Source organism: Nipponia nippon, unplaced genomic scaffold, assembly GCF_047370975.1.
Source record: "Nipponia nippon isolate SJK-2023a ecotype South Korea unplaced genomic scaffold, ASM4737097v1 scaffold_1, whole genome shotgun sequence".
In the NCBI taxonomy this organism is placed as follows: domain Eukaryota; kingdom Metazoa; phylum Chordata; class Aves; order Pelecaniformes; family Threskiornithidae; genus Nipponia; species Nipponia nippon.
The window spans coordinates 13,463,041-13,486,995 of NW_028262290.1; the positions used below are offsets into that span (position 1 = coordinate 13,463,041).

The 23,955-nt window shown below is 48.8% G+C and overlaps 1 protein-coding gene across 5 annotated transcripts in view; it reads right to left on the reverse strand.

Annotated features, from left to right (window-relative positions):
* The window catches only part of ZHX2 (zinc fingers and homeoboxes 2), a 97,517-nt gene extending 79,319 nt beyond the window's left edge, over positions 1 to 18,198 (reverse strand). For 2 of the 5 annotated variants that reach the window (XM_087746917.1, XM_087746885.1), the window contains exons 1-2: positions 17,164 to 17,271; positions 8,279 to 8,382 (exon numbers count right to left, since the gene is read on the reverse strand). The gene's annotated coding sequence lies outside the window, so the exon portion shown is untranslated. Of the gene's footprint in view, positions 1 to 8,278; positions 8,383 to 17,163; positions 17,278 to 18,147 lie in introns of those variants that run through there. The other 3 variants (XM_087746894.1, XM_087746902.1, XM_087746933.1) reach the window with 3 other exon arrangements.
* Positions 18,199 to 23,955: the final 5,757 nt, after the last annotated feature.

Below are 23,955 nucleotides of genomic sequence, written 5' to 3' on the forward strand. Positions count from 1 at the left end.
CTTGTAACAAAACTTTTCTGCATCACAAGTACTGGGATGGAAAATATGCAAGCAGATACCAGGTGCTTATATTTTAAGAAAGATGGGATTAAAAAAGCACCGATAAACTGCTCTCTTCTCTGCTTCTCCAGTGAGGCTGGGGATGACCTTGAGGTGTTTTTCTTGAGCAAAGAAATGTGTAACTCTAAAAAGCTGGGGAGGAAGAGAGAAGCAGTATTTCACCAAAGGACCTGAGGCTGCAGTGTAACGACATAAGCTCTTGAAGGGAGCCAACAATTAAAACTTGGTACGGAAAGACAGAGTAGGTGGTAAAAACCCAACGGAGCTACCCGTCTTTTGAGACTCGGGGGGTGAAGCAGTGCTAGGAAGAAGGGGTTTGCTCTGCCCAAGAGGTAAAGTTGTGCCTTGTTTCCTCTGCGTATTTTTCCACTTTTTATTTTTGGATCTTGCAACATTATCCAGCATTAGATGGCACATAGCTAGAATAACTGCTGCTGTGCCCTGCTCTGGAGCATGAGGGGAACACCAGAACCTTCCCTCTAAGAAGGACAACGAGAGAGGACCTGCAACATTAAAAATGCACCTTTCACCTCTTTTTTACTGAGGAGGATCTGAAAACACCCCTTTAAAAATTTACAGGAACTAAGACCCCAGAAGCACTCCAGCAGCAGACGAACACCCACGTAACCTTGTCAAAACACTACGGGGCAGATAGGGCTATCGCAGCAAAGCCCTGGTCTACAAAAGCCCAGCACGAGCCCCTCGCAGACCGGAGAAAGAGAAAGGGCAGCTTCCCCAGCGTACGCATGCCGTGCCTCGGGGCTGTGCCAGCACGGTCCTGTCACTTGGGAATCACACCTCTCCACGCTTTTTGGCCAGTACAGCTTTGCTGGCAGAAGTCTGTAGTGTAGGCATGGCTTAACCCCAAGCTATTTTCAGAAGGCGGCGAGATGCAAGCTAACTTCCCAGCATTCATTACAACCCGTGCTGTAATACAAAATTCAGCCTTTGTCCCTCTCCACACAGAGCTGCTTAGGCCACTGGAGGTGTGGACCATCAGATGCTGTCAAGTACATGTCAAGATGCCAATGCTATGAAATAAAAAGTTTTATAAAAAGCCTGGCAGGACAGTTTTCATTGATATGCAAACTCTAGATAAGTGCTGTTTTGGGAGAGGATTCAGCACCGAGGATGGAGCTGTAACACTCATGGCTTACACACTCCCCTGGAACACTGGTGGCTGTGGCCCCGTCACGTCACGTTAATGCAGAAGGATCCAACTATGCGAGCACAGCAGTCGCAAGGAGACTTTGCACTCCTTAAGCCAAGAAAAGCACAAGACATAAACAGCATCAGCAGGAAAAATGATAAACCAACACCTCAAATGATGATTAAAATCTTCTGAAAAGGCCAAGTTTCGCAGGTCTTGCAGGACAGCTTCATCCCAGAGTCAACCAGGATCCATTTTATTTGGCCAGCTGACCTGTTCTCCCATTTCTACCCATGAACTATAAGGCTGGGCTTGCCCTTTCTTCCTCTTAATTTTAGGCTTAGATAATGTTATCCTGAGTCAGAATTTATCGTAAACCAAAGCGGCTGCTGGCTGGAGTACCCACCATTCTAAATGCACATGAAAATTTAAGCTAACACTTCCAAACCTGGATACCCCCTCAGCGACACAAGGCAAACATGGATATAGCTAATGAACAGTTGGTTTCTACCAAAAATGCTGGAGACCCACAAGTCCCAATGAACTACTGGTACCCCATTGATCACTTAGATGCCAAGATATCACTTTAAAGGCTAGACTTTAGAAACCACTATTCATAAATGTGAACAATCATTTTTATCTTGACAAGACATGAGTACACCAGCAGAAAGTGAAAATGAATAATGAATTGCAGCACCCTCCGAAGCACGGTCCAGTCCTTAGTCCGAAACTGTTGAAATCAGGAATCTGCCCAAGAGTGCAGACAGACACGCTTTTTCCTTGGAAAAGTAACTCGCAGCTGAGTGGCATGTAGAAGACACATCTGGAATTTCTCTGGCTGCTGGCAACTCTTTTAGTTCACATTATGACACCAAGAACCGAAAGCTGATGTTTCTACAGAGAACCCCTCCCTCCTCCAGTTATTTCATAGGATACAATAAGTTTCTACTTACTGAAAATGTTAATGATCACTGTATTTTCTCACATCATTGCTACCTGATCACTGACGCCCTTGGCAGGGACAGGACACAGCCCCCAACGTTTTGAATTACACTGGTCTTCTCTCTGCTGAGGAAGAGAGATTTTGCAACAGCCCTTACCTGTAATTCAACCCCAAACTCAGAGAGGAGGAATGGGGTCTGTTTTGGGCAGACTCCTAACTACCAAGGAAGAAGCAAGGAAAGGGCTCCTAAAATTTAGGCAGAGCTTCATGCCCTTGGTGGGATGAGGGGGCAGATCTGCCACAAGGAAGAGAACAGCTCTACCAATGGAGAGGTAACGGCACCATTGGTAACTAAAAAAATGACGACGATCTGCTCTGCAGCCTCCACTGCAGCTATCTCTGGAAGAGCTGCACCAGCCAAGGGATGCAGACTTGATTCCTGCATCTACCCATTTTCCAGCTTTTGGAGGAATTGCTTCCATAAGGAGTGACAAGAGTCGCTCAAGATCTGGATGCTATTCTTGGGCTCAGCAGAGCCCAAGAAGTCTTCCCCAGAAACACTTAGGCTAGTTTTGAGGGCAAAATCAGATGGCATTCATCACACTGCTGGGATACTCCTGGAGATCAGTGTGACAATGGAGTCCCACCAGGACCTGCTGTAGTCATACAGGGCACAACATGACTATGTTCTACCACTAAGTTGTGGCTACCACCAGGATATCTGAGTAGGCTCTTCACCTTGTAGCAATATAAAATTAAGGAGTTAAGATAAACCCTTAAACACCACTTCGGTGAAGGACAGGACTTTGAAATTCCATCCTGGATCCATCATAACTTCTCTCCATCAACTAAAAGGAATGGCTTCAGGAGAGAAACCAAGCATTCCTTGTCATTTGATATGATGTGGGATAAAATATTCACACTCTGTAAGAAATAATAATGAGAAAGTTGTACCAGGGAATGCTCCTGATACAGATCTGTTTTGCCACCTGGCTCCACTCCGGCACTATCTGCAAGTCCAGAAGCTTGAACAGCATTAAAGGTTCATCATTCCTGACACACCCTGCATCTTCCAAACACACAGAAGCCTTTTTACTCTTTACTCTAAGGCCCGCCGCGTATGGAAAAGATGTTAAGCTTTGTACAGATTGGTCCTCACTCCTGGAGTCATACCTGTTCTCTTTAAAGCATATCTCCCTACTTTACCAAAAAAAGCCTCCCACATCAATTTACACTAGTGTTTGCTCTGCAGATGGCTGTGGGAAAGAAATATAGATTTTAATCTGCCTGACACACCACCAGCCGAGCTGCAGTTGGGATTTAGTGGACAGACTCTTTATTGCTGGTAGATGTAAGCAACGCGAAGAACACGATTATATCTCCAAAATCTGGATGGAGGGGAAAAATAGCTTCCCTGCTGCTTCTTGGTACCAGAGGGAGCTAAAACAACCTTCCCAGGGAAAGCACTACTTGGTGCTCCTCTCTGCAATCATTCAGGAGCTTTGTTTGGGATGGGACGGGAACAACTTGTAGCAATGGCTTCAGATGAGGCTTGGTGAGTGTCCCCCTCTTTCACACTAACCAGATGTTAATCAAAAGTAGCATTACAGTTTTCGGCAAAACCATTTCCATCCTCTACTGGCTTCCCATTGCTTGGCTCCAGGCAAATTGTTCAACTTTTACGCCTCAGTTTCCCCATCTGTTTAACAAGAGTAATAAAACCTCCCTTGGAGGTATCATTTACACCTTGGTGCTTGTCTAGCACCATGCAAAGGAAAGCACTACAGGAACCACAGATCATCAGTAAAGCAGCCAAGACTCTGCTAAGAAGGCAGAAGACCAGACAGTAGACTAGGTTAGTCTGGTTATGAATCTGATGTGTTATAGGGGGTTGCTTGGAGTAATGGCTCACCAAGGGACCAACTGAGCCACCGATGCTTCAGGGAACCACCAGCCCATTCAACCCCTACAGCCAGACATGTAGCGCAAGCCAAAAAAAAAGAGAGAAGCTGCCAGCTGCTTCATATTCATGAGTTCTTTAATAATGCTCAACAAAACTTGGAGGCATGTTCTCTGCTGTTGCTCTTGCCCTTTTGCACAGCGAGCAAGTCATAAATGTTTCAGGAGAAGAGTCCAGAAAATTTGCAAGATTGGTCCTAGCCTTTTACAGCATTAATGAGCAGGCCATTAATAGTTAATGAAGCAGCTGCTGGTGATCTCAGAGGTAAAGGCAAGACGAGAACAGCAGTGTTTGCCCATTCACTACAATGTGATAATGCGAGGGAACGACTTGATCCTTTTATCAAATCCTTCCCATTGTGGTAAGACCTGGGAGCTGATCACAAGACCTCCAGCAGAACTGCACCCAACCCGCCTGCCCCGCTGCTGTCACCCCACGGGGATAGAGACCGCTCCAAAGGGTCTGAACCCACCGTCCTGATGCTCCAGCACATCTGCGGGAGTGAAAATGCCTCAGTGCTGCATCTTACTTAAACACAAGTGCACTGTCCCAAATAACTTACGCAGGTCAGACTGTGCAATGCATGCGTGCAGGCGCGTCTGTGCACCCTGTAGTCGTACATATGTAAAAATGCCAATAAAGAGTGGGGATTTGGGCCTTTTAAAGGTCTCAGCTGCTTGTTCAAAGCCAAATTCACAATACGATTAGGCAGCCGACTTCAAAGAACAGCTCCTGTGATTTCAGCTTTGCATGCAGCAAGGACTCTGGTGAAAAGGTATTTTTGCTGTACTTACTCTTTCATACCTCTGAGTTGACATCGCCTTGTCTGTATGTTAGCAGCCAGGAAAGTACAAAGCATCCCTCAGCCGTCACCATTTGGTTACTCTACTTGCCGGGAGCTTTACCGAGGACAGGCACCATCGGCTGCTACCTGCCCGCCAGGCTGCTGGGAGCAACTCCAGCCCTACAGCCTGGGCAGGGGCAAAATGGAAAGGGGACGGCAAGAAGAACTGGGTAAATGTTTGGACATTGCCAAACTCCATTTCCTTCTCTTTACCCCTCCCGGTATCACTGATTTAAAGGATCTGTGAGGCTGGTTTCTGGCTGCTTCCATGTTCGTGTGTATGTGGGTTTATCAATCCCAGCACTAGTTTTTTTTTAACTTGCTGGCTAATGTCCATCACATTTGGCAGAGGTGAAAATCTCAAAGACAGTAACTTTCTACCGGTCTCATGAAAACAGACAGGGTGTGGAGAAGAGATCCCCATCACTGGAGCCATGAAGGGGGGAGGATGCGGGGTTAGTCTGACCCCCCTCCCAGTGCAGGCAGGAATTCAATCTCACCAGTCAAACACACTGGAAAGCGGTCTGTGTCGGTCCCGATTCTCCCAGGAATAATCAGTCTCCTGGATTTCAGCTCACGTCACATCTGGCTTGTCACAGATGAAGCTTTTTCTGCTCAACAACTGATAGGGGTCTGCACAAAAAGCAAGGATTGGTAGCAGAGAGACTCCCTGAAGACCCCCAGGTGGATAGGGACAGCACAGACCCATCTTCTTCAACAGCAAGCCCATGAACTGAGTGGGGTTTGGATGCAATCTGAATATCTCCCTTTATGTAAGCGTCCTTAGCACAGAGTGCAAAAGTTTGCACTTCGTCTGTTTGGGATGTAATGCTCAGAGCTGGCAGTCAAGAGCCTTGAATTCATTGGGAAGAAGAAAAGGAAATTAAAAGCTTAATTTCAAAGTTATAGTCTTAATTCCACCCTCCAAACCAGAGCTGTTAAGCAGTGCAGGAGTCAAAGGCAACTGCAGCATTGGGCCTTTTGTTAAATAATTAACTACGATTTGCCTAATCTATCTGCAGGTGCTCACTGAAGAGACAAAAAACTTATCAACACCCCACTCTCATCTAAACCACAGGCTTCCGGACAAGCACCTCCTGGGATGATCCGGACAAACACCTCCCAGGATGCTGTCTTCCAGTTTTTAACAAAACTGGGCCTTGGCTTTGCTTGCTTTCAAACAAGACTCTGCCTGCCTACCTTCAATGCAGATCAAAGGTGGCCTTAATAGGTCCTCATTGTATTAGACCTGTAAAATAAGTTTATTATGTTAAATTTCAAGTAATTATTTTATTCTATAATTTGATTAAAAACTATCATTTGCCAAACATGCCTTGGAAAAAAAAATTACTACTTGCACTTAATAATAAAGTATGTAATTAGCAATGAATGTATAGTGCTTCCTTTTAAAACCCGTAGCATGTAATATTCCTTCATGCTTTAAGTGGGGAGCATCTTAAAGTCGTTATAAACCTTGATTTAAAGGCTTTAATACCTTGAACTACTTAAATCACATTAAGGATGAAACTTCACATATGAAGAACCCTGCCAAACCCAGATGTGCACTGGGCTGTTCCTCACCCTCATACCATCTATTTTACATAATTTAAGAATGGATATTTTAAAACCCCAGACAAGTAAAAAAAGTTTAATAAAAGTTTCTTAATCAGCTTCCTATTAATTGCCTGTTTCATTTTAAAAAAAAAAGAGAAGTAAAAATAACAAGATTCTTGATATTTTGCTTCCTCCTCTAGCTACATTGTAAAAGTTTCAGTACTAAGTATGTGTTAAGCTTTCTGTTTCTAACTTTTTGAGTACTGATTTTTTACTGATTTTAAAACACATCAAAGGGACAAGGGCCATTCACTTGCTAGCCAAAAATTAATCTAGCTGCAACCCCAACCTAGCCAAGTGGCCACAGCAAAAGGTGAAGAGTGTTTCAAGATGCATATCTGTATGTTGTAAAAGACCAGTAATAAAGGGTGGTAAATCACAGTCTTTCACCGCCGCTGTGCAGACCAGCACTCACAAATCTGAGCACAAGAAGGGTCTCCCTGCCAGTCTGTGCCAGAAGCTCGGCACGGGAGCTCTTCTGGAGGATGCTACAGCAGTGCCTAGATGCACAAACCAAACGTGACAGCAGCCTTACGACACACGGTAGCAGCCTCCACCCTGAGATTCAGTAAAAGAATGAGAAGGAACAAATAAGACCCCCATCTACACAGGCATGAACAAAATACAGGCAGATTAAAAAATAAACTAAAGTAACAAAAGCATGTTAGATGAAAACACAAGCCAATCTGAGTGGTCCTGCGAGAGCTGCACCTACTGCGAGGTACTGCTTGTGCCAGTGAAAGGCAAATAGGAAAGGATGCATCACGTCCAAGGAAGCTAACAGAAAAATACGATCAAATTCCAACCTCAGCTGCAGAAATCGATACAAAGAGGTGGCTCAGGTACAAATTCAGCTTTCCTGTGAAAATACACTGTTTCCAAAACACAGCAAACTACACCTCACGCCGTTGCACATAAAACACCCCAAAGTTAAATGCGTGGCAGAGACCAGGTGGCAATCCCCATCCCTTCTTGCTGCCGGCTACCTTCTCTAAGTAAAGCAGCCTGCAAACAGCCACAAAGCCTTTGCCATACAGTACTGTGATGCCTACCACACCAACACCAATTTTGGGATGCAGTAGTGCTAATGTTAAATATCCAATATCCTCCTTGCAATGTACCTTGCACACTTTTCAGGGGGGTGCTTCACATTCAATAGCTCATTTCAAAGCAGGCCCCTCACTCCATCAAGCACCACAAAAGCGGATGGAAAGGAGCCTTGCCTGCCCTGCGAGCACCCTGCTGCAGCAGGCTCGCCGCCGAGGTGTGGACGGAGCCCTCCAAAATGATGTCAGGGTGGGAGCAGGCAGGTGGGGAAAGAGGGGAAGGAAGAGGGCACCGCAAAGAAATTAAAAATGCAAAACATGCTGTCAACAATGTACTTCCGCCAAAACTGGGGACAGGGTGCAGACAGGGGGTTGTGGCTTTTTTTTTTTTTTAAAAAAAAAAACACAACATATTTAAGTCCTCTATAAATTTTGTGGGAGAGGTGCAGAGAGCTCAGCAGGGAATTGGGGCCAGCTGGCAAGGGGTGTGCTGGTGCCCGGTCACTCCCCACGCCCCAGAGCTGCAGACCCCGAGGCTGAAAGCACCCGCTCCTGAGCGCTTTGCGGAGAGAATGAGACTGTCTGCGGCTCACCCAGAAGCAAGAGCAGAGCAAATGAAAAGGAGTTCAGATTTCAGGAGATTAACTTTAAATCCACTGACCTGGCGCTCTGATCTGCTGCTGGAGAAGAGATGGGGCCGGAGATAAGATCATCCCTATGTACGAGCTCTTTTTGGCATAAGTAATGTCTTGTGACACTCCTCTCCTGGCTCAGACACACACACAGAAAACATGTAAAAATAAGGTAAAACAGGAAAATAAGATACTTATAAAGTCTAAGATACAGGTTAACAGGACAAGCAAACAGAATTTAAGGCACTTCAAGTATATTTAGGCTTGAAAGCAAAATACTTTAGAGAGCTAACATTTTTTTTCCTGTATCTGATTAACTGTGGATTTTGAAACTTGTGTTCGCCTTGAGCACTATTTCCCAAACCACCTCTATCCCTCCGACATAACCACAAGGCATACAGACGAGATGCCGGTAGATACGCAGAGGAGGGGCATCCCGTAAAAACTGTTTGAGCAACAGCAAAATTATGAGGATGCTCTAACTCTAAAGAAAGAGAAGATGCCAAGTTAAGAGCAGTTAAGAAAACAGTTCCCTCCAAACACATCGTTCTTCCTCATCACTCCAATTGCTTTAAAACACACGTGGAGCCTATTCCTTCCTTATGCCGGAGGATCCCAGACAGATGGAGGGAAGTAAAGGCTTCCTAAGGCAGCAGTTTCCTCTGAATTTACTCGTCACCATTTGTACCTGGAAACTTCCTACCCGCAGCAGTTGGGCAAAATCCTGCAAGTCCTCAGTGGCCACCAGCCCCCACGGTCAGCAGCCTGGCACGGCTGCACCAGGGACTCTGCCATACAGCATCCCCAGGTGCTCTCCCTGGTTCAAAAACCCCACACAAGGCTTTTTCAGCTGGCTTCTCAAAGAAAATGAAACCTAACCCTCAAAACGGGAGCACAGTGGAGCTGGCACCTTCCTGGCAAGATGCTTGTATCCGAGCACAGGTTGGGGAGACCTGTGCCTTAGGTTAAAGCCCAGGTAAACGGGCTTCTGGCTCTCAAACAAAGCTGGCTGCCCAGTCCTGAGAGATGAGGAACAGATCCCAAAAATCTGCAACCGCGAGGTCGTGACTCCTCCTGCTACTGAGCATTACACGATGGTGATGAAAAGTAACATCATAAATGTGACAGCTGTAAGAGATGCCATGGGGATGCCTGACAGTGACAAGAAAATAAATGATGATAAAAGACTCGGTAACCACCTTTGGCTGAGCAAAAGGAGGGTGTTGGTGGTGCAGGAGTTGTCTCACCATGGGTGGGAGCAGTGACAGCCGTGTGGACACCCAGCCAGGCGACCGAGCGCTCTCCCCAGGAGGGACCCGAGTGTTCAACTTCCTCGCCTTTCAACCACGTGGAAATAAATAGGTCCGACCCAGCGCCGCTCTTCTTACAAGATCAGGAAGGGGAACCTCTTTAGAAAAATGCAGGGTGTTTACTCAGCTTCGGGGGGGGGGGGGCACGATCCTCTGGGATAACCCCACCTTCCACAATTTTCAAGGAAATTGTACCGAAGCCTGGAAGACGACAAGCACCGAAGCCTGCAACAGCAGTGTGCTCCCAGCATATCATTTAAATAAATCAGCTTCTGGAGAGACAAAAGACAAGGAAAAACTCCCTGCGGTGCCTGACAGTTTGTGCTGAAGAGGATGATGAAAAAAAAAAAAAACCCACAACAAAACATATTTGCTCTAGAGGTGGGAGGCAGGAAGAGGGGTGGGGAAGGCATCTCCTCAAAACACTTCAGGCCAGAACCATCAGGACTTTCCTTTATTTTGTGCGAGAGTGAATCAGCAGCGCTCTGCCAGCCTGGCAGCAAAGCTTGGAGATGCCGGCGCTGTCTGCTTTGTACCGGCTTCCCTCGGCAGGAGAGGACGGAAAACCTCCCCGCATCGCTTCCCGGGGCCTCCCTCTCGGCACTCTTTGAAACCCAACAAAACTTACTAGCTCCAACTGCTTACTCTTGGATTTTCTTCTTGCAAATAAGATTTTAAAAAAAGAACAAGTATTTTCCCACTTCTGCTATCTGACTGAAGTGTAACATCAAGTAACTGAAACTAATAAGCATGAAATTACGTTTAGAGATATAAAAAAAAATGTCCAAAGCTTGGAGAGTGAGAAAAAGGAACACATACATTGGAGGCAAGGGAAGGGGCACAGAGTTCTTGAGAAATACTGGTATTTTATCAAACCCCTCTGAGGGTGTCTTTAGCAGCAGCTCAGAACCTGCTTTTTTTGGGTGCTATTTAAAATAACCCACGAACAACAAGATTCTGTTTAAAAAGAAAGGAAACACATTTTTCCCTGTATAGCTTTGCTCACAGGACTTCTTCCTTCGCTCACGAGACTGGACAAGAGGTTAAATAACCCTGAACTTCAGGCTTCCTTAGTTATTGTCACCGACTCAAAACAAGCGAGAAATATCTTTTTTTGTTTGTTTGTTTGTTTTAAGCTACAGCCAGTCAAATACGCAGTTTTAACACTTGCTACAAAATTGTGGGAACACCAGACGATTAACAACAACAAAAGAAACCCTGAAATCTACAGGTAATTTGAGGTTGCAAGTTTAAAAAAAAAATATTTAGCATTTAAGAGGGGAAATAAGGTCAGGACAGGAAGAATGGGAGAAAAAGAGGGAAGGAAAACTAAGATTTCAGGCCTGTGATGGGGCACAGAAACCAGTGCAAGAAGTTCCCGTCCCACCCCTCCCACCGCTTGTGTGAAGTTAATCGTCCCCTCCCTTGGTGCCAGCTGGGACCACACTGTAAATCACATCACCAAAATGCTGCAAGTTAAAAAATAATACTAAAAAAATATGTATCTATATCTATCTCGCTTAAGAAAGGAGGGAGTGAAGCAGAGGGTTGCTTCTCACCAAGATCGTTTCCGTGCAAACCCACACCTAAGGGGACAGTGAGTGGAGTAACACAAGGGAAATAACTTCATTTTTCAGCTTTGCCACATTTTTCCAAGACAGAAGATGAATTTCAGGCTGCAGAGGAGTCTCCCAAGCGCACTGAACTATGGCGTGGTCAGATAACACCGGTCTGGAGGGAACTCCGCAACGTGCACAGAGCCACTTGAGCTCGGGCCAGGATGCGCCCGCTCCTGTGGCCCAGAGCCTTCAACGCCTGCTCCTGCAGGGAGGACGGGGCTTAACTTGGGCTTAACTCAAGCAGTAAAAAGGGCTTCCCAGAGACGAGCGTTGATGTGCTCAAGAGCTGAACAGGCACACAACAGCAGACATCTCTGCATGGGAACATCTCATGTCAGTTCCGTACCACTAACGCTTACTATGCGGTTGTATCAGCCCAGGGCAGGACATGTCACTGATGTAGCTGTGCTGGTAAAACCCGCAGGCAGAAAGGCTGTTACACCAGCAAAGGGGCATTTTTTGCTAATGCCACTTATCAAACTCATCGCGCAGGGTTGGGAGGATAAATCTAAAACGAGCAAATTCACCCAAGGAGCAAGTTCTTGGCATGGTTGTGGGATGCTGACCCCATCAAAGCGCTTGTGCACTCCTAGGCTCTGGGTACCTGGCGTAATGAGATATTAAGTAGTCTGAAACAGATATGTGCTCACTTTTTGCCAAGGCCTGTAGGGATGGGACAAGGGGCAATGGTTTTAGACTGAAAGGGGGTAGGTTTAGATTGGACATAAGGAAGAAATTTTTTACGATGAGGGTGGTGAGACACTGGAACAGGTTGCCCAGTGAAGCTGTGGATGCCCCATCATTGGCAGTGTTCAAGGTGAGGTTGGACACGGCTTTGAGGAACCTGATCTAGTGGAAGATGTCCCCGTCCGTGGCAGGAGGTTCGGACTAGATGATCTCTAAAGGTCCCTTCCAACCCAAATCATTCTATGATTCTACAATCCTATGGATGCTGGGGCTGCCCTTTGAGCCAGAGCCCCAGGGGGTGGGCAGCCAGTGGGCTTGCCCTGACTGCGAGATGAAGGGCAGCACAAGATGGAAAAGACCTACATCACTTCAGAGCTTGTGAATGGTGCAGATGGCAACTGAGCCCAAGGGTGAGCCTGGACCATGGCCCTGCTTAACCTGTAGTCTGGGCAGGGGGGGCATCTGCAAATTCCTCCCAAAATGTCTGCAAAAGTTAATCTGAGAGGCAAGCCAGTGGTGAGCAGGCTTTGCTTTGTTAGATCAGGTCTCTGCTGGAAAGCCTGCCCAGGGGCCACAACCTGGAGAAGATATAAACTGTAGATGTAGCTGGGGAGGCTCATTGCTGGAGTGACACTGAATTCCTTGCACGCACCCTGCTTTCACCACCCGGCACGTACCCCGCGCACCGGGCCGATTCGCAAAAGGTTGTCAAAACTCGCTGACGTCCCCCCCCTCCACTCCCGACGTGCGATTTCTAACACAGAGGCGTTACAGATCACCTTCTTCCCCATTTGCTTCCTGACCCTTCCTCCCTTCTCCGTCAGCCCTCCAGATGGCAAACGCTCCCCTCTGCCAAGCGCCGACACGAGCCTTCCCACCGCCAGCCCTGCTCAGGGCATCGCCTGCCGCAGGCAGCTCGGGCACGTGGCGTCTCATCCACGAATTCAAGAGACGAGCCTGCCTCTGTCGCAGGGGATGTGGCACCGTAACCCGTGTCCTCAGCTAGCAGAATAAACCCCCCCAGGAGGACTTTTTTAAAGTCCCCTCCTGGTTACCAGTGCCAAAACCTCCTCTGCTTGCCTGTGCCATTCTCCCTCTGCTCACTAATAAAACCCAGAACTTTTAAGGTTCTTCAGTGCGAAATACACAAAATCATTTCACACATCTCCCTGAAAAACCCTATATTCCTCAATTTGACCAGATCTTCCAGTTGCACCCGCAGACTCACAATACTGGCCGTTTTATGTAAACTCATTTTACAGAAAACTCATTTTTCACTTCAGAGACAGGTTTGGGGTATCACGGTTGTGCGAAAAGCTTGCCAAGTGCATCGTCTTAAATCCAAATTCACAGCATTTCTTGCAACAACCCAAAGTGCGTCTTTCTTAAAACAAAACAATCAATCAAACAACACTCCTGACTTGCAAAAGCATGGCGGTTTTGGGGAGGGAGGGCTGGGTTGGTGATTTCTGACCTGCCTCCAGATGGCAAGGCTGGAATTGAGCTCTCTCCCCTTCATTTTCCAAGGGCCCGATTCACTTTGTTTCCATTTTGCTACACCTCTACAAACCAAATTCTCAAACACCATCCTGTATGAAAAGCATTTGTAACATTCTGGAAATCGACAGCTCTTTTGGCTTTTACAGAAAAAACCCAAACTTATTGCTATCCTGGGACTGAACTGTATCATGACATGCAGTAAACTTCAGACCTGCCTATTTTTGAAGGGTTGATAAAATAAACTAAAACCACAAATATTATTTCCAGCTGACGTGACACATGTAAACACACCTTGACAGAAGACCAGCAATTACTTTAACGGCTTTAAGCTAAAGCCTTTATAGATTATTTTAATGCCTACTTTTGTTTATTACTTACTTTCAACACGAACAGATACCATCATGCAGATGTGCATGTTACAACCTCCACTTTGCAGCAACTTTTAGGGAAAGACCACACGTGCTGAATTATCGTCACACTTGAAACGAAGTCAAAACTGCAATCGCACCCTCTGCACACAAAAAGCAGATGCAGCTTTACTGCAACCTGACAGCCATGCTAAAATCTCAGGGAATTCAGGTGTGACACTGCCTGTTTCTAAACAAATTCTAATCAAAATACTATTTTGATTTATTTTCAGTGGATGTTTTCATTCCTTAAGCGGGCACACAGAAAATAATTTAGACATGGGTCAAAACATCCCAACCAGAAGAGACTCCAAACAATATCGCTGAGGATCATCCAAGTTAGAGCAAAACTAAAAGGAATAAAACCCAAAGATGTCGCACATGCAAATACAGTGATGTCATGCCTGGCATTAAAATCTTCATCTTGTACAAGGATGAGCAAAACCTGCTGTGTTCTCATTCCAGCCTGCAGCAGTTTGAAACTGGTTTGAAAATGTGAAAAGAAGCAAGTAACTTTACTATATTTAATGCTAGCTTTATTTTTTGGACTTTTAATAAAAACACAATAAAACTCCCCCCTCTGACAAAAAAGAACCAAAACGTGATGCTGCCAACTTGAGCTGTGTCACACAATGGGTTATTGATTTTACAGACACTGCCTAGAAATTGTTGATTGTTACTAGGGTAAAACAGAAAAAAAGAAGTGGTACTTTGAGAAAGAGCAGTTGGAAGGAGCGCACCCCCTTCAAACACTGACGGCAGAGATGTCCTGTGGGACGAAACTCTGACAGGAGAACTTTTGGGGTGGGCAGGCAGGGAAAATGTCATTTTATGAAGGTGAGTAATCACACGGGCTTTGGGCTGATAACTGAGCCACGCGCATCTATAGGCGCTTTCTGGCACCGAGTTCATCACAGGTACAAGAAGAGAGGACGAACACGCGAGCGCTCTGGGCTATTCATTTCTGCAGATATGAAGGCATGATATGATAGCCTTGAAGAGGATAAACATGCGCTCGACTGCCAAAGTAAAATAAGGACCGGCCAACAACTTTAAAAACGCATGGGTTTTTTAGCATTTATATTCTTCCCGATTGCTGGCCAGTACCTTGCTGTCCCTGACCCGGAGATCAATTTGCAATTCTGTGTTTCAAAGAGCTGCTGAGTTCATACAACAGACTGAAGCCACATCTACATTAGAAAGGCTTCACCGGGACAGGAATATATTACACTGGCAAAGCACTTCGGTCACAGATACTTCTTAAGCAACAAAATTACTCCTCTACCAGTCTAATAAAACCAGGGCAGCGCACAGCTGTGTTACTTCACATGCCATTTCCCAGGAAGGCTACATGCAAGAGGTTTCTGCTAGAGACATCAGACCCCTGCTAGTCCCACCTGCGCCTGCACAGCTAGCCCAGCCTCAGCCAAACCCGGCACAGAGTTTAATCTGTAGCTTAAAAAAAAAAAAAAAAAAAAAAAAAGACAACTCATTGACCAACTATGTGTGGATAATTTGTAGGTGAGCTGGATGATGATGCAGAGCAGCAATGATTTACCATCATTTGCTGTAAAAGAATTATGTTGAGGCATTTGACATTTTAGTTCTCAGCCCCAATTTGGAAAGGGGTTTGGTTGAGAGTGACTGTCATTGCTCCACTAAGGGATGTGCTAAAATTCCTTCCTGAACTGGGATCTTGACACCTGTGCATCTGAATCGAGGTGGGACAAAATAAATCAGATAGGAAAGACCAGTTTTGCCCAGCTGACAGCCTTACGCTGCGGCCCCGGCATTGCTGAGGGAGATCCCGGGTGCTGCCAGAGGTGCAGCTCCCCAGGACACCGCACGCTCCGCACCCTCGCCTGCTGCTCCCCGCGCTGCCGCCTCGGGACCCAGCTGGCAGGAGGTGCTGATGCCCAGCAATCCTCATCACCAAGTCACCTTCCCACCCAGCAAGAGTCCTCCTTTTCCCTCCCATTCCTACTTCTTTGGATGCTTTTCCCCTCTTCTGCTCTCCACCTTCTGACCCAAAACTTTTGCTGAGTTCCCCAGCACGGCCGGGCCTTCGCAAGCTCCTGAGGTTTAAGAGGAGCACCTGCCCTGAGAGGATGGGGAGCCCCCATTGGAAAGGTGTCCGGGGAGCCCAAGGGGGGAATGAAATCAGGGCCACGTCCCCCCACCACGTTCCCTCCCTGAGGAGGGATTCACAGGCGCAAAGCAAACCAAAGGGCTCAGGAAAAAGCCAGGCAGAGGGATCCCCCAAACTCAGGCGGGCACATCTCAACTCTACTTCCAAGTTTTATTCCTAGCAAAGAGGGGAGAAAAATCTGTGCCTTTTGCTGTCTCCCTCATCCCAGAGGGAGAGAGACAAGGGGGAGAAAAAAAAGGAGACAGTTGTGTGGTGGCTTTGGAAGCCAGCTAAAACAAAAGGGAAAGTCACCCCTCCTAAAAAAAAAAAAAGTGGATGCAACGTGCCAGAGGCCGAGTTTCCCCAAATCTCCCCAAATAAAACGCCCCAGGCAGGCACAGACTTTGGCGGAGGCTGAGGGAGGGATGGAGCGGGGCGCCCGGCTCTGCCCCGCCGCGGTCCCGGCCCGGCGCCGCCCGCTCCGCCCCGCCGCTCTCCCCCGTTACCGGCACCGGCGGGGCAGGAGGCGGCGGCCCCCGCGCCTCGGCGTCACGGGGGAGCAGGCGAGGCAGAGAGGGGGGAAAAAAATAAATTAATAAAAAATTAAACCAGAAGGAACCGCTGCCAAGTGCGGCCGCGGGCGCGGAGCCACGCGTGGCGGCGGCGCCCGGGCCCCTCCTGCGCCTGCAGCACCCCCGGGCCGGCTTCGCCCCCCGCCGCAAGCCGGCGGCTCCTCTTTAAAGACCGCACTGACAAAATCGCCCTGCTCGCCTCTACGTAACGCCCTGTCGAAAGCGGACGCCATATTTTGTGTTGCTGATGTCGACATAGACAAACGTAGACATGTTTTTTCCTCCCCCCCCCCTTCCTCCTCCTCCTCCTGCCTTCCCCCCTTCACCCAAACTTGCGATCGGGAGGCGGCGGGGAGCGAGGAGGAGGACGGGGGGGAAGGAGGCTGCATGGCGAAAAAATCAGAAATAGATCTAAAAAAATGAAGAGCCCACCCCGAACAACCCTCCCGGCTCCCTCCCCCCGACGCTCTCCCCCGCCCTCCCCCCCCCCCCTCCTCCCGGCCCCCGCCGGAGTCCCGGGAACCGGACAGTTTTTTGCGGGAGGAAAAGTTGGGAGCGAGCGGCCGGGGCGGGAGCTCCGGCGAGCGCCTGTGTGCAGGGAGGCGGGCGGCCGGGGAGCGCCGCGCCGAGCCGCGCCGCGCCGCCGGGGGGGGGGGGGGGGGGGGGGGGCCCCGCCTGGGAAGTTTCCTACCTGCGCCCAGGGCGGCGGCACCGGCTGTCCCGGGCGGAGCGGCAGCGGGGCTCCGCGCACCGCGCCGCGCACCGCTCCGCGCACCGCGCCGCCGCGGCAGCCCGCGGCCGCGGGACCCCGCGCCCCCCGCCCCCGCCGCGCCGGCCCGCGGGGGAACACGCGCGCACCCCCACGCGCACACGCCCGCACACGCGGCCCCCGCCCCGCCGCGGAAAAAAAAAAAAGAGAGAGGAAAAAAAAAAAAAGGGAAAAAAAAAGAAAAAAAAAAGGAAAAAAAAAAAAAAGAGCCCTCGATCGGTGGGGATCTACGCCAAAACCCACATGATCTCTGACGTCAGCGTGCGTATTTGCATACGATACCACCGCCGGCGCGGCCGCCGGGGTCCCTCGGCTCGGCGGAAAGTTGCGAGCGGGGCCGTGCCCCCCCCATCCCCCCGCCCGGCCCCGGCCGCTCCTCCTCCGGCCCGGCCCCACCAATTTCCCACGCACCCCCCCCCCCCCGCCCCGAGCGGTGCACGCGTGGGCTCCGCCGGGCGCTCCGCAGCCCCGGTGGCGGCACCGCCGGCCGGCGCCTGCCCGGCCGCCGGCATCGCCGGGCGCTCCGCCGGTCCCCGCCGCGCCCCCCCGCTCCCGCTCCACGGGCGGAACCGCACGGACCCCCCCCACCCGCGATCCTCCGGGCGGAGCCGGGGCTCGCAGTGGGGGCGCCCCACCCCACCCCCCGGGCGGTCTGGACCCTCGGTGTAGGGACCGGAGGGTGAGGACCCCCGGTCCAGGGCCGCCTGGGCTGGACCTCCCCCTGTGGGGGTGGCAGAGGCTGGACCCCCGCTGCAGGACGTGGGGACGGGACCCCCATCTCAGCATCCCTGCCGTGGGGTCGGCGGGGGCTGGACCCCCGCTACAGGGACGGCGACGGGATGATGAGGGGCTGGATGAGGCTGAGCCGCTTCCCCGGGGCCGCCCCTCCCCGGCGGGGCAGGTTACCTGGGGAGGTGGGGGGCATGTCTTCATCCTCGGCTTGTGGTGGTGGAGGCTTTCCGAGCCGCCCGGTTTTGGGTGGGCTTCGGGCGATGGTTGTTTATTGCTTTGCAGAAGGTGGTGTGTATTTCCAAGGGATGCTGCAATAATCTCTGCTCCTCTGCTGCATCGCAGGAATCCTTTCCCCCATTTAAAACTGTCGTTGAACTCTTGTGCCTCCTTGCCTTTCTTCCAAAGAGATGTAGACAGATAGGACTCGGGCTATTTTCTGTTTACTTCAATGAATTAATTCAAAGAAATAATTTCCCGATTGTATCTTGCTACTAGATAGCAGATCTTCCAACAAGTCCAGGCTAACAGGACTTAGGAGCAGCGTAATCTCCCTGTAACTTCAGGCGTGCTCTATCTATGGTGCGGTATCTTTGATCAGATGGCATTAAACTAATATTTTAATTGTATACTTAAACTTCCAAAGGCTTTGAATCTCCACTTGCTCCGGCTCTCGCCCTGCCCCGTATCACCAGCGCTGGGGCCCCCAGAGCCCAGCTGCCGCCCTTAACCCAGCTGGGTCACCTCCTTGGGCAACGTTTTGTTTCCCTTCCCCCTGTGGGGCTGGGGACTGGCTTTGTGTTACCGTGTTAGAGGAGCTCGAAGTTATTGCAACTGAATAATCGCGGAAGAACGTAAATATGTCAAAGCAGTGTCAAGAGATTTCTTTGCAGGGATACCCTTATCTGAGTAGGCGTGTTTCTGACTGCCTGATTGAGTGCAGTCTCTGCAAGTATTTGATAACAGAATGGATTCCTCCCTCCCTGCCACCAGCTCCGAGGTGGCTGCTAACTTTCCCTCTGCTTTCTAGATCGAAGCCGTTAGGAAGGGACAGGCATGGGCATCCTCTCCGCCCTTGCTGGGGGCACAGGAGGTGACCATCAGAGCTTGCTGATGCTCATTGAACTTTGGTTTTCCTCCCTAGAGGTTTGGGGTGTTTTAATGGAAAATCCTCTTTCTTATAAATACTACCGAATATATTTTGTTTAACTCTTCAGTAGTTCTTCAGCCCTGGAAATGTTTCTGAATTTTGAATGCCTGGGAAAAAAAAAAGAAAGAGCTATTTTAGGGGGCAAAAATATTTCCCCCCAGGATACACTTTTTTCCCCGTACTGTCTCAAATGATTTCTATGATTTGGAAAAAAAGAAAAGCCAAAGCGTTTTAATAAGACTACTATGCTTGTGAACAGAAAATATTCTTGAAAGGGCAGATCAATGGAAAAGCAGGTGAAAAAACCATCTGCTTGGTCTTGTCCTAATTAACACTTACCTTAAGGCCTCTTTAACTTTTTTTTTGCAGTGCCAAATGCAAAAGGCTCTTTGATGGATCTGGTGATAGGGCGGCTAACGCTGCCTTTCAAGTGCAAAAAAGGGCCGGCCACGGGAGCCGGTCCCGGCTTTCAGACTTTAAGCCCGGCTTGTAACAAAGACAGTTCTAACCTGGGGTCAAAGCGACGCCGGCACCAGGGCCCCCAGTGAGGCTCATCTGCCTTCCCCAAAACCCTGGGTGATGTCACACAAATTAGGAGCTGAAAGATCATTAAAAACGGAGCATAATTCCCTGTATGTAAGGGGAGGAGGATGGGGGTTTGGAAGTGTAGCAGTTGCTATTGCCGTCCCAAATGAACAAACGAAGGACGACTTTGTGAGCACTGTGTATTCAATGTTACTGCTAGAGAAGCTGCTCAGACCCTGTAGGTAAGTCTAAGGATACCTGTTCCTGTGTCACTTGGCATTTTCCCACATTGAAGTGCAAAATATAGTGCACAGAGGTCTGCTCTGTGAATTTTTTTCAACTTGGTCATCAAAATCCTCCTCTGAATCTTGAGCACTGGGACCGACAGGCTGTGTGGCATCTCTACCCAGATGCCGCCTTTTGGGAAACTTGTGGTCAGTCAGTTAGCTCCGATTCTGTCAAATTTAACTGAAGTTAAGTGAAAGGTTCAGAAGTTTACTGAGGAATGGGAGAACTGTGTTTATGGTTAGAGTTTATAATTACAAAAGCCTTGATTCCTTGGGAAATCATGAATAAAAAAAAGTATCAGTGATGAATGCAATGTGAATACTCTTGCTAAGTCTCGGTATGTAACTCATTTATAGAAACCTAACATGAAAATGATGCAGGGTAACATGACAAAATGGAAATTGCTTTTACAGGAGATGCAGGAAGGAAATTTGCAATTTTAAATTTCTTCTGCATAAGGCCTCTCTTTTTAATTAATAACACAATGGAAGCCACACTGATTACAAAGCACAGTGAACATGCATGCACAATTTCCCAGGAAAGTGAGGGCAGAGCACTTGCTTGCTTTAAATCGAGTGCCCTCTCCGTTTCCTCTGTGCACTTTCTCTAGATTTAAAGTGACATCTGCTCCGCAAAGCCCTCAGATGAAGTTGCAAGCTCGCCTGTGAAATAATACCTTGGTCAGAGATAATGAACTGCGTACTGATATGTGTATATATATTTTTTATGATGAGGATATGAGTGTCTGACATATGTAGTCACATACGTTTCAGGCTTTTTCAGCTTAATGGTTTCTTTCTGACTGTTTAATCCTGTCAAATTGCAGGCTGAGTCAGCATTACAGATCTAATTCCCTCTCTTGGAGGTGCAGCTCCGAATTTCGCTCTGAAGAGATTGAGTAAATATCCTCAAAGGGAATGTGCATCCTTGAAGAGCCAAAACAGAGGCATGTAAGTAAAAGAACCGGAGAGTCATTTTCTGTTGAGTGCGTGGCTGTATGCTGCTCATTTTTATGCTGGCCTAAGACTGCAAGATCAAGCGGAGTTTTGCCTACAGGATGCAGCAGCAAAGAGGTGGGCTGTGAGCTTCAGGAGGTGTTTGCTTCTCCCGGGCGAGGTGAACCAGCCCTGGGCTGGCGGGCCAAGCTGCTGCCTTAGAGCTGGTTTTGGGAAGAACCAGGCTCAGCCTCAGTTCCTAATTTTACACCTTGCTCCTAACTGCTCTTTCACCCTGTTCTTACCCCGCACAGGTACGGCAATTCCCCTGCTCCCAGTTGGTGTTTTTAATGACAGCTCAATAGTGGAGTTAGGCTTTCTATGCAGTCAGCAGGACAAATTAAGGTAAAAACATTTTAGGAAGAAGTCAGCAGATAAATGCTGTTACTTTTTTTTCCTCTCTTGTGGAGATCTTGATCTCTGTGCTGAAGGCAGAAAGTGGTGCTTGCACATGTTGTGCAGACCACTGGCCAAGAAACAAAGCTCTTCAGCCTCGTGTGTTTGACACTCACTCTCCAACCTGGGTGGTTTGGTTTTTTTCACCCCAGCAAAACAACTCCCCAGACCAAGCTCTCTCCTTTGCTAAAACGCTTTGTCAATCCTATCAGTGTTCTCAAGCGCCGGGGTGTGCAAATGCAAGCTGAGGTAGTGAGCACCGATCAGACGCGCTGTCTGCAAAATGAGATGTTAATATAAATGCACAGAAGAGCAAAGCAATATCAAGGCCTGATCCAATTATAAGGGCTGACCTTATGATTTGTAGTGCCCTTAAGCCAGGGGAAGCTGTCAGAAGGCAAGATGCCTCCCCTTCAGGACGCAGGGCTGATGGGGAAGATTAGTTGCTAAGCCTGGATGGAGAGAATCCCCTGAACACAACCTCCCTAAGCATTTGCACTCATCGCCTGAGCTTAAGATGGGTCCTGGCAAGAGGCACGCAGGCATCTGTCTTTTTCTGTTTCAAAAACTCCAGGAGAGCTGATCACTTATCACGGGAACCATCTGGCTTATTCTTAGAGAGATCAACAGTTAGTCACTGAACGAACGAGGAACATGCTGCATTGAAGTCTGCTCTCCCCATTAAATATGAGGACTCAGCCCAAGCTCCCTGAAACACCACGTGCGATGCCTGCTGCAGGTGAAGGAGAGAGAGGTTTCATTCTGCCTTGAGGTTGCTGAGCTGCTGCGGTGTGGAAGAGAGCTGCTGCAGCAAGCTGGGGGATGCCAGCGTTTCTGCAACGAGCCGTGGTGGCCGCAGGGACAGGGACCTGAGGCTTCGCTTCCTCAAGGTCACCTCTGCCGGGGACGGAGAAGCCCGAGGGGGAGCAGGGCTGCACTGTGGCTATCTGGAAAGCTTGACGCTGTCTGCTCTGCCTCTGTTGTTTGCTGCTGATCTCAGTTCCCAAGTGCAGGGGCAATAGGTGGGACTGGGTTATTGCTCCATGACAGAGATGCTGAGGATGCAGGGTGAGGCCAGCGTAGGCTACTGTGTGGGTCAGTGCTGCTGGGCTGTGAGAATTAGGGGGCCAAGGGGTTGCACTCTCATCTTGGAGGGGTAACACTTCAGGACGTGAGGGCAAACACAGCCGTATGACTCTGGGCTCCTCACATGCTCTATTAAAAAGGGCCATAGAAGTACCTAAACCAGCTCCTTGCTAAAAGCTTCTGAAGCCAGGGCACTACGCCTTGCCTTCCGTCGGGTCGGGCAATTCGTGTTTCAATAAAGCCTGCGGCACCCTCCGCCTGCCCTCTGCCATTCCTAGCAGGCCCTTGCGAAGGGCGGCTGGCTGAGCCTCGGCGTGCTTTGAAGTGTACTGATGTGCAGGGAGGCTTCGCTCGCCCGCCGCTGCTCTGGGCCTCCCCCAGCCAGGCAGGCTCCGGACTTTTTTGGACCCATCAGTGACCCCAAAAGCTGGGTGAACTCAGAAAAGCAGCTTGGCCCTGCGGACGGCTTCAGATCCCACGTGAATCCTGTAACCTTTGCTGAGAGTGGCAGTTTGGGGATTTTTCTTTTCTTTTTAATGTCTTTTTCTATTGCTCTTGCTAATTACTAAAGCAATTTTTAAAATTTAAATGAGGGCTTCCTCCCTCACAGCCCATCTGCTGTGAAATCATAGCGCACATCCTTTGTGACAGTTCAAGCATCGCCATGGCAACGTGCTGTGATGTGATCAACCCTGAGTTATGACCTCACTGCAAGACCGGGCAGGCCAGGCTGCTTTGGCAGGAGGAATAAAAAGCAGCTTCTGTATTAACAAAAGTGGGATCTCTGCTACAAGCCGATGGGATTTGTCCTGGAGCAGACAGGCTCAAGCCCTCCCCAGAGCTTTTTACAGGACTTCAGTGCTAGGGCTGGGGGGGCATCCACTCGAGAAATCATGTATTTCTCTCCTTAGAGAAAGCTGCTTGCTTTGAGAAGTCTTTTCCATCAGTTTATGGTACTACTTCAGTAGAAATCCTTGGAATTTTTAAGACTTTTTTCCTTTTTCTCCCCCTGTGTATCCATAGATTGAAAGTGCTAGAGACTAAACTCTCTTTTTCCTGTTTGGAAGCAGGTATTGCATGGCCGGTGGCAATGCATACCTCACCTACGCTCCCTGTGGCTTTGCCCCGACCTCATCCAGAAGATAACAGGCCGGGGGTGAGCAGTTTGGCTTTCCGAGGCATTCATCTCCCACCTCCCTGCTGAGCCTGGCAGTGAAGGGTGACAACTGTCACAAGCCTTTGTGGACAACTGGAGTGGATTAGTGACCAAGACTGCTCAGCAGGTGTCATATCCAGCATTATCCATTTCCAATTAACCAAAGACCTGGTTCAGAGCCTCTGGTTCAAAGTAGGGCATTTTTTCTTTTCTTTTTTTTTGTGAATCCTGTGGATTTTGGATCAGATTTTAACCGTCAAACTGAGCCTGCTCTTCCAGGAAGCTATTTGCACATGTAACTAATTCACCGAGACAGCTTGTATATTTATCTGTACTTCAGTACGTATTTCAGAATGTGTCTTTATCTGTCCCTTAGATTAGAATATAGC